Below are 11,488 nucleotides of genomic sequence, written 5' to 3' on the forward strand. Positions count from 1 at the left end.
TGCTTTATGTATGAAAATCGGATCTTTGACTTTGATGTGATCTTTGGATACCAACGCTTGGTTGACTCTCTTCGGCTTCTTTTGGAGGCTTTTTTGTGATGGAAACTTTGGTTGATAGACCTTTTTCTTAGGTTTCCATTACATTGTCGATGGTGTGGATTTTGATGTAGAGGCTTCATGGGAAGTTTGATGGAGATTTGTTGAAGGTAAATCAAACTTGCGAGGTTGATCTACTTCGGCGTTTACCTTAGATTTATTTTTTTTCCGTGATGGTTGGATGCTTCTTCTTTGCATAGATTCTGAGGCTTTTGATGGTGTTGTTGTTGAAGCTTTTTGTTGTTGTCGAAGGAAGACGTTTGTCCAGGTTTTAGTCAAGACCAATCTCTCTTTGATGTGATGGGAGTCGATTATGTAGAAAGTGCCCTTGAACTCTCCAATACTTAACTTGAGAACGACTTCTATCACATCAAAGCTAGGAATTGGCATTTTGGAACTTATGTACATTGTCTCTTCTAGCTCTGTGATTGATCGCTTTCACATCATTGTCCACATGCTATAAGTCATTACATACTTTGTTGTATAAGAATCGATCATAGCTAAACATGTGATTCTAAGTCCTGTTTCTCCACATATGCTGAATATGATCATTGTAGAAGATAATCGATCTTCTGCCTGATTCTTGTTCTTCTACTGATCTTGAGCATTTAATGTGAAACTTGGAACCATTGCTTCTTCATTTGATTTCAATTGTGTTTTTTCAGGAGTCAATTTCTTTGAAACAACTATTGTCAAATCTTTAGGTATGCCAATAATGACATATTCTCGTAGTCACGCTTCTTCCTTTGTTTGTTCTTTTGCATGGCGATCCATGACATACCTGCTTGCCTCACGTTTTTTGCTTTCACACTCAGAATTTTCATTAGCTTCTTTCAATACCTTTATTGTAAAACAGGGAGCTATGTCATAGCTATTCTCATTGCAAAATGTCGTAAGAGTTATTTCATTTATGTACACATCTAGAGTCGCCAATATCTTCTCCCATCCAAGGGTTCAAATAACTCCTCCAAAAATGGCTCCTTTCCATAGTACTCATCTTCTATCAATTGCTCTAAGATACAATCTTCCTTTCTCAAGCTTCCACATTCTGACACTTTACACATCCAAACATGTGATGGCTTCATCATCCAAGTAGGCAATTATGTTCTAGAATTTGTAGTTACATCGAAGTCTTGTACTAGGCTTTGATTTACATCTATGTAACTATGGTCCTTTGTGCTGACCCTTGTTGTGACACCCTTATGTCACAAGTAGAGGTGGTCATAACCCCAATCTTTGAACCATTTTGAGCTGATGCATGAATGGCCAAATAACCTCAAATTTGTTGCCTTTTCAAAAGTCAACTATAGCAAAAGTGTGCTCATACTCTATTCCGCAAGAGGATACAATAATTCTTTCCAGCATCCTTAGGGGTCTCTCCACATCTATGTATGCTAGTTTCAACTTCATGCACATTTTGCTCATAGCTGGTCTTCCCCATTTCTCCAAGATTCCCTTTATAACAATGACTATTCTAGCCTCACTATCAAGTATGACTGCTATTTTTACCCCTTTGTACTCTAGTGGTAAAGTGGTGTTCTCTTCTTCACCTTCACAATAGTCACCTACCTTATTCACTGCTATAGGCTTTGTTTTTGGTCTCTCGAAGTGTGTTTTATCCCATGTTGTTATCTAAGGGGATGTCTTGATGAGGAATTCTCACTCCCATTCTTTTCAATTTTTTCCCATTTAGCCCCATAGATGCGGTTTAATCCTTAGCAACTCTGAGAGTAGTCTTGCATTCTAGATGAGAAGATATCAATTCATGCAAGCTTTTAGAACCCATCATTTTTGGTGTGGCTTTCCACTAGGATGGTATCACTCTAACCTCCATTTCGTTTCATGTTCTTCTTGAAGGATGGAAAAGTCTGTAAAGAGTGTGGTTTTCTTTCTTCAAATGCTATAAACTCGGTGTCCCCGTATAAAGATCGTATATCTCCAAGATAGAACTTGTAATCCATGTTGATCTCAAGGATAGGACCTGACTGTAACATGGCACTACCATCCATTCATTTTGTTTCCCAAAAGGATTGTGGCCATGGCTTGTCCACTTTAGGTACTAATTGCATCTCATGAGACTTCACCTCATCCGTAGTGTTTGCCACTACCCTCGTATCAAATGGATTTGCATTCCTTGATTTAGTTGGTTTGCTCTTTTTTTTTCTTTATGCACGCTCTCGTCCTCCTTTTTAGGTACATGCACTACTTGTTGAGAACATTTAATATTTTTGGCTACATTAGAGCTTGAGTTGTCTCTATGAGCTGTTTGCACATTTGCATTCGTTTGGTTTCAACTTCTGGATGTAGATACATCGACAATCTTTGTTCTAATGTCTGAATGCGTTTCAGTCTAGCTTTGTAAGCTTGCAACATGGCATCTAATTGCTCATTAACTTTTCAACCAAGACTGAACCTCCTGATAAAATTTTGGAGATTTTTCTTTTTCCTCTCGTTCCTTGTTCTCCTTTTTTTGTTTCAACATCTCTTTGGCTTGTTGCAGCTCGGTTTCTAGAGCTGTTTTCTCTTTCAACCTTTTTGCTTTCATTTTGTCTTTTTTATCTTTCCACAATTTTCTTCCCGTCCTCACTAATATGCTCTCAACTTTCATCTGAATAGGCTGAGTGCACTATTGGAGCTTCTTGTGCTTGAGCTCGAGTCATCACCTTGATAGAAATTGTGGGTTCTACCTTGGATTTTCTTGAAGAAGGCATTACTCGTACAACATTAATTTTTTCTTCCCCTTGTTGTTTGGGTGTTTTGGACAATTAAGAATCAAGTGCGTAAGACCACATTCGAGACAGTATCTTCAGATCCCTACATTCTTTGCCTGATGAGGACAATCTCTTGGCCAATGGTTGCCTCCACACTCATAGCATGACCCTGGCTGTTGCTTAGCTCGTGGTACCACAAATGGATATTCTTGCCTAGTAAGAATGGTCTTTGAATCATACTCTTGATTGGCTATGAACATTAAGGTGTTTTTGTTCATGGAGTAAGATTTTTCATTGGTTGTGGCACATATGCTGGTTGAGTATAGTTGACTAATACTCTACCATCATTCATAAGAGGCAATTGTTGCCCTAGCATACGTTACGGTTCAAGTTGAGTGTTACACCATGGGGTGGGACGATCCCCTCCACAAGTATCACACCTTCTCATTTGAGATTGTCATAAATTTGGGTTCAATTTGTAGCCCTGGTTTATTCTTCTAATCACCGCCTTGACCACTTGATCAATGCTTGGCTCCCTAGAAGGTTGAACATCTCACTTTGTTGCAAATTTGCTCTTTGGGGAAGAGGTGCTACTAGTCGCATTGTTTATATCTTCAATCACCTCTCCGTAGGCCGTACAATTGTCACCTAGATATAGAGCTTCTATAGTTACTTGATCAAACATTGTGCATGCTTTTAAATGCAAGTCCTTCTTGAGAGTCTCATTTCTCAATCCCTCTATGAAGAAAATTGATATTCTCATCTTGCGGTAGCTATCTCACAGGACATCTCCCTATGTACTGTTTGAAGGGAAGCAAAGATTCCTTCACTTTCTAGTTCACTTTTTGTCTGAAAACATAGATGTGTGATACCGTGTTGTGCTTGATCTCCCTTTTGGAGCACTCCTCTGTGAATTCTTATAGGAGTTGTACCATGTTTGGAAAATCATCTTTGTTCAGTGGTTGGAACCATGTCAAAGCCGTCCCTTTTGCTAGGAAATATGACGTAGCTAAGTAGATGATTGAGTAGATTACTTAATGGAGAGAGATAATTTTCACACACGAGAGAGAGAGAGAGAGAGAGAGAGAGAGAGAGAGAGAGCACACGATGTACGTGGTTCATCCAATGTGGGCTATGTCCACGGGAAAGCAACCACTCAATGGCTTTAGTACTTCAAACAAGAAGTAAGTTACAATGGGATTATACCTTTTGGAGATCCCCCCTTGCTTCACTCTCATCACCTCACATCAACTTCACAATGCACCACAATGCTTCACAAGCCGTTTTCTTGTGCAAAAGAGGCCTCCTTTTATAGGCCAAAAGGGCTTCCCTCTCTCATGAGAGGCAATCGTGTGTAGCCGCCCTTGTGTTGATAAGTCCAAATTGGACCCTCCAATCCGCCCATGTGTGGCCGCCCTTGAGAAGACAAGTCCGCTTTTGAAATTGGCCACCGACCCCGGCCATTGACTACCAGCCCACTGGCCAACCGGCCAACCGAATGGCCGTTTTTTGACCACTTTCCGACCGCCGTCCGGCCATAATATTTCGGCGAAGTCAGTTTGGAGCTTTGCTCGAGACTGGCCGTGAAAATTTTGGTTTTTGGCAAGTGATTTTTCTTCATGCACGATGGCTTCTCCTCATAACGGGGGCCTTACAAATGTGAGTTTTTAATACAGAAAGTTACAAGGGGTAAATCAGACTCCATACTTAGCAATATCCCACTTGGAGACCGATCTCCAAACCAAACCTATGACTGCTTTCCATCCTAACTTCTTATCCTCGAATGCCAATTGAAGATGAGCAAAAGATCAACTTCTCCTTGTTGACCACCTTTGTAAACATGTCTACAAGATATTTTCACTTGTATGCACCTTTCCTAGCTTTAGCTATCCCTCTTCCAAAAGAGTGCGTATGAAGTGATATCTCACCTCAGTGTGCTTTGTCATTGAATGAAAGACCGAGTTCTTTGCAAGATGGATAGCTCTTTGGCTACCACTGTACAAGACACAATTGTCTTGTTTGAATCCAAGCTCTTCTAAGAATCTGTGAAGCCACAAAATTTCTTTGCTTGCCTCTGTCATTGCTACATACTCTGATTTTGTGGTAGAAAGTGAGACCAGTTTCTACAGTTTTGAAGCCCAACTTACTGCTGTGCCTCCAATTGTGAAGACATAGCTAAGTAGTGCTCCTTTGAGTATCTTTGTCACCTGCCATATCTGCATCAGCATACCCTTGAAGAAAAATATCAGTTCTTCCAAAATACAAAGCATTTATTGTTGTCCCTTTCAAATACCTAAGTATCCACTTCACAGCTTGCCAGTGCTCTTTCCATGGGTTGTCCATGAACCTACTTACAACTCCCACTGCATGTGCAATGTCTGGCCTTGTCTAGACCATAGCATACATAAGAGAACCTACCACTGTAGCATATGACACTTTAGACATATAGGCCATCTCCTCTTGTGTCTTTGGACACATAACCTTGGTTAGTTTAAAGTGACCAACCAAAGATGTAGAAACCTTTTGCATTGCAAACCTTTCTAGTATCTTCTTCTTATATGCACTAATCATGTAATTGGCCAGCAGGCTTGAGGAGGTCGAATCAGGTGCAGGCTTGTGCTAGAAGAGGGGGTCGACCAAAGAAGGGAGGGGGACTAGCTTGGGAGGTATACTCTCCCACACACACACACACACACACTTATCTAGCTGGCATGTTTTTGGTTGACCCTTAGCTGACAGCTTCCCTTTCTGGTGTGCCAACCTAGAGCTGCTATTCTCTAGAAAAGTTTCACCGAGTCTCAAGAGAAGACCACATGTTATTGCTCATGGTACCAAATCTCTACCACACCCACACACACCTTGCTTATTAAATATAGATACTATTCTCTATTTCGGCCCTGCTCGAGTCACTACCTAGTTAATAATAATGTGTGTGTTTTAGGATCATAATAAAACCATTGGATCTACATATCCACTGATACATTGTTAATCTTTTGGCTAAGGTTTTGAATCCACCTCATCAAGAATACTGCGGGAAGGCATCCCTGGTTGATCTTTGTATGAAGGCATCCTTGGTTGACCTCCCTCACCTTGGTACGGTTCATCAATCTAGCTTCACCTACCTAGCTTTCTGGTGGGTGGATAACAATAGGTAAATATAATTTGCTCACTCCTTGCCATGGTTGGCATACATGCTTTAAATGGATTTTCAGTGACCCTCTTCACACCTAATCTCATGTGGGTGGTGTAGGAGCTTTTAAAGGCGGTGGAACACATGCATGAACATTCCCTTGTCTATTGTCGGTTTGCATCTGACGGGTACTTCTCCCTTTATTTGGAGCTTGCTCTCAAAAGCCTCCCCTCTACTCACATGCACTGGAAGATCGCTACCTCACACACGTTATCTTGCGCAGATAAGTATCAAGCCATCCCCAGGCAATCCTTATCCCCAGTCAACAAAGGTGGGTGCTTCATAATGGACCCTCTATTTTTTGTATCAAGGTTCATTTATATGAACTCGTTGGATTTCTTTGCATACTCACAAACCCTTATGGGTCTCGTTCTATCGTGTGAGCGAGCGTCCGTATACACGCATGCACACACACGCACAACAAAGGATCTCTCTCTCCCCACACACCTTATCTCCATCTGAATCACTCACGGTTATTGCTCATTGGGAGGCTCTCTGTATACAGGTATGCTTATGCTCCATCGTTCGCTTCTTCTGCGTGGCTATCACAGGGCGCTACACACACACACACACACACACACACACACACACTCTCACACTCGGACCTTATCATGGACACGCACACACACACACACTTTCTGAATCTAGCTTGGGAAACGAGCCTCATACTAGGCATGCTGGACATATCATTCTTAGTCTTCTATTCTATGGAGTATCCATACCTGCATTAGTGATCACTGGCATCTGCAACTCAACAACTATCAGTAACTCCATGGACTACTCGGGACAATACAATCGACTGTTCTATTGACGAAAACGGTACAGGTAGGTGCCGTTGCACCTACTCAGTCAAACTTTGGTTAAATTTGAGCTTAAAAGCTGCGCTTAAGATTGGGTTTCATGGCTAATTTACATGCAATTTATAATGGATACTGATATTAGTAAACCTTTTGCGGTAAATGGTTTTTAACTGATTAATTGGATCTATATTCATTCATGCTTGCATAGGACATTTTTATGATGTCTGCTTTGATGTCACTACTTGGTTTTTATACATGCTATGACCTACATACAATACTTTAAGTAATGGCATCCAGAATCGTATGTAAGTCGTAAAACAGAGTAGAAAAATGCCGAAACATACTAACCATACGATATATACCTAGTGTATATCTCATACTTTTGATATGATTATTCAGTGGTTCTAACTTTTAGACGGTACACTTTGGCTGGATGTAGTTTCGAATTGAGAATCGGTGGTATCGCATAGATAAAACTCCAATATTCTGGGACTTCAATAGTGATATATATAGGACTCAAGATGGAGAGATTTGGGTTAATGTTAAGTGCTACCCTATTGCTGATTGAAATTCCAGCAACAATAATTTTACATAAACGTGTCTTGGACATAAAGCTCGTTTACTTCTATCTTTTTATGCAGGAACACACTCTTGATGAAGGTAAGTATATAGTGGTCAGAGATATTTACTTGCTCTTGGGACTTGACAATAGTAATAATAAATGTATGGAAGTGGAATGATTAGCATTAGCATAATAGGTATGACCATTGGGCTTTGTTGACTCTTCAAGACTGGTCTAACTGATGATTGAACATACATGGCTAGTTTACTGCATCATAAAGAGAATTGTTTGTAGACTTCAGAATTTGGCATGACCAAGTTTGGCATGCTGGATTTTTTTGACTAGAAAATAACACATATGTATTGGTTGCTAGAGCCTTAAACCTCATGTGAGGGTCTCAGCAGAGATGGCATTGATTGGAAACTTGAAATATTGTCTGTTTTAGAAAGGAGATGCTGCCCAATTTTTTCTTTTTAGAGATCTTTAATACCAGAAGCAGGGAATCATTTCAAGGCTACCTTACCCAGCTTTATTAGCTTGGAACTAACTTATCTTGTGTTCAAGGCTAGTAAGAACAGATGCATAGTTGTAAACATGGTTAAAGAAGGATGCAATACGACTTACTGCAGATACTAGTAAAAACCAATTTTCTTAAATTGTACTTTTGTGCAGGAGCTCACTTTTGGTAAAGGTACGTATATAGTGGTGAATTCACAGGGTTGTTTCATGCTATCCTTTCTCGATGAATAAATGCATAATTTTTGAAACAAAGGGTTGTAAATTGCTTTGAAATTAATCCAATGATGGTTAAAAGAGCCTTAATCCTCAAGTGGGGGTCTCAGAGGAGATGGCATTAGACTGGACATTTTGAAAACTGATCCAATTTACAAAGGAGATGCTGTCCAATTTTTCCTAGAATTAAAAGATGTAAAACAGTATCGGAAATAAATTGCTCAATCTTTTTAACATAATATTCGATTTATGTTATGTTGTTAGTTTTTGCTGTAATTTTTGACACCAATAACAAGGGGAGGGAGCCGTTGACACCTGTCTTTCCAAGTAATGCCAGTTCTGACGGGCTTGTGTTTCTTGGATGGTGACAGGTAAGAGATTCTTTCCTTGGGATTACAACGAAAACTGCAGCAGTAACGGAAGATCGTTCAATGTACCAGCTGGATCCTTCTACATGTAGATGTAGTGGAAGCTCATCCCAAAGCATGGGCACATAAGATACAACATTAAGATATTATATTGTAGTGATCAAAGATCGAATTGTTGATCTAAATGATTGTATTATCCATTAAATACACAATGTTGTATTGGTGTATATGAAATGATTTATGACATCTTGTTTTAAGATATTGTAATTTAATATATTATCTAATACAATTGTCTAAGTATGGTTCAATTATGAGGGGATTTTTCATACTTAACCACACTCGCAAGCTTACCTTTGCTGTAGGATATAACTCTGCCGCTTTGTATGTCGGCTGTGGCAACGAGAGTACTCCTAATCAATAAGCTAGAGTACACACACTCACTCACACTCACATACATCAGCAGTCGCAAGGTTTTTTGTCTACTTGAGATCCTTATCTCTCGGGAAGACGTAGTACCCCTGCTGATTTAGCAACGAAAGGCTGTACTGCATCCTACTTTGCATTAACATACGTCGTCAACTAATCAGGTAGGTTGTCATACCTACTGGGATTATTTAGATTCAATGGTTAAGTAAACTTAGGTACATTGATGCTATTTTTGCCTCATTCTGCTTTGTTATACTGGTTTTTTTTCAAAGCATACAAAAATGCTTATCTTTTGTTTCTAACCCAAACACATTGTAAAATTGTAATGTTGTATTGCATTATTCTAAGGATTAGGTAAATAATGTGGTTTGAGAGCATAACACAATTATTGTGGATAACGTAAATAGCATGTTATCTCGGGCATAATTTAAGTACCTTTAAAACTCCGAACATGGTATACTTAGGGATAGATAAAGAACCTACTGAATGGTACTTGATGGGTCAGTAAAAAGATATGTCCTTTTCAAATCGGACAGTATACGTGATGGCATAATGTTGATATACGGTTTCTTTTGAAATAGACTCAAGAAACAAACAAAATGCTGGCAAAATTTTCAGATTTTTGGCATGGTACAAGATTTGTTTTGACAATAACTTTACTGGAATTGAATAACTTTTATTGAAATTGCGTCGTTATGATAGTAGCATTTTGTGGATGGTGTATGTGGATTCATATTAAAATGTATATGGCAGTAGATGACTTATGAATTCTGGTCTTTTTTTTGCATACTAATTACATGTCTCTTTATCAAGGATTTCTTTAAATCTCATAAAAAAGAAAAATCTTTTACCATGTCATTGTGATAGGTATTATAACTAATTGTTTAACACACATAAAAAAAAGTAGGCTTCTCACCCAAAACTCAAATAGGGTTGACATACTCATTATGGTATGGTAAGTGGGACTAATTTTTTTAACTATGTTACACTTTCCATTTGTTGCCAATATCTCATAAATAGATATGTATTTCAGGTTCAAGGTAAGGACATGGAATGCAATTACAAAAGTATTACTAGAATGCGTGTGTGTACTGATCCTGTCAGGATGGCAATTACCAATGAGAAAACATTTTTAGAACGTAACAAACAGGAACCAAACCCCTTGGTAGTTATTCACGATACAAATGGCATAACCTTGTATATGACTAGACCATTTCTTGCCCGAAAAGCCAAAAATGTTGTACATTACCCTAAATAACTAATGTTCTACTAACAATTGAGTGTGCGGTGGATGTTTTATGGGATTGCCAGTGATAACAAGCGGCTTATGTTGCCTTGTACCTATCTACCCACAATGTTTATGTGTGTTAATACATCTGTATTGTTGGATGGTGGCAGGTATAAACTTCAGTCTTACTCTGTAGAGGATTCGTCGCCACAACCTTTGTATCAAAATGATGTACTTTTGAGCATTGTTATGAATGAAGACATTGATACATATATCTATATTGTTTTAGTGTATTGGTGTTTAGTTTAATTAAATTATACAGTTTGTTTATCAAAGGGGATTTTTATAATAAACACACACACACCATACTGTTTCCCTGATCACTCTTGGTCAAGTGATCCTATATAATTAAATTATACTAATATCCAAGTGATGTACAAAATACTAATAAATATTTACTCTTATCAGGTAGAATGGATCTCCTCCCTAACCAAACTGGGATATACTAGCAATCAGAGAATACCTATTCTACCTACAACCACACAATGTATTCTCTCGTGTTTTAAGGCACTTGAGTTTCATAAATGTCTTCTAGAATTTGGATCGGAGGCTTTAGCTAGTGGTTCCTTATCTATGCTAAACATTGCCTGTATTAATGATTGGATTTCTCTTCTTGCTTCTTCTAGGAAAGACCCTTCTAGCCTTCTCTCTCTATTTGAGAATTTTCTACTTAATGTTCCTTTCATTCATACTCATGATAGTTCTAACTTGGACTTTTATTTCTCATCCCTTCCTACTATTGTAAACAAATTATATTTTATTAATAACATCCGTATCTTGCCTTTAGAAATAAGACAAGCTGAAAATGTGATCAACCCTCTTTTAGATCTCCTTGATCCACAAGAGCAAGAAGCCCTCTCAACCCTTGCTGGCACTCCATCTTCATCTAAACCGAAAAAATCTATTTTACATATCTTCTTTGGCGTTGTTCCTCTTGTTCCCCCCAAAAAAGCAGAGTTGGATTCTATATGACTAGACAATAACCACACACACACACACACACACACACACACACACACACACACACACACACACACACACACACACACACACACACACACACACACACATTCCAGATAGCAGATAGTGGCCATATTATCATACATTTTAGTGGCCCTCTGAGTATAGGGTGCCTTTACCTCCACCTCAAAGTCTGCTAATAGACACTTATATATGCAAGAGACCATTGGTTCCCGCCTTCTTGAGATAGCTATAATGCTCTAACCCACCCGTGTGCATCCGAGCATTTTAGACTACTTGATACCAACACTTTCTTATCCACATAAACCTTAGACTATCTTCACATATCGACCTA

This window comes from Adiantum capillus-veneris, chromosome 1 (assembly GCF_014529385.1).
Source record: "Adiantum capillus-veneris isolate H3 chromosome 1, ASM1452938v2, whole genome shotgun sequence".
Lineage (NCBI taxonomy): Eukaryota > Viridiplantae > Streptophyta > Polypodiopsida > Polypodiales > Pteridaceae > Adiantum > Adiantum capillus-veneris.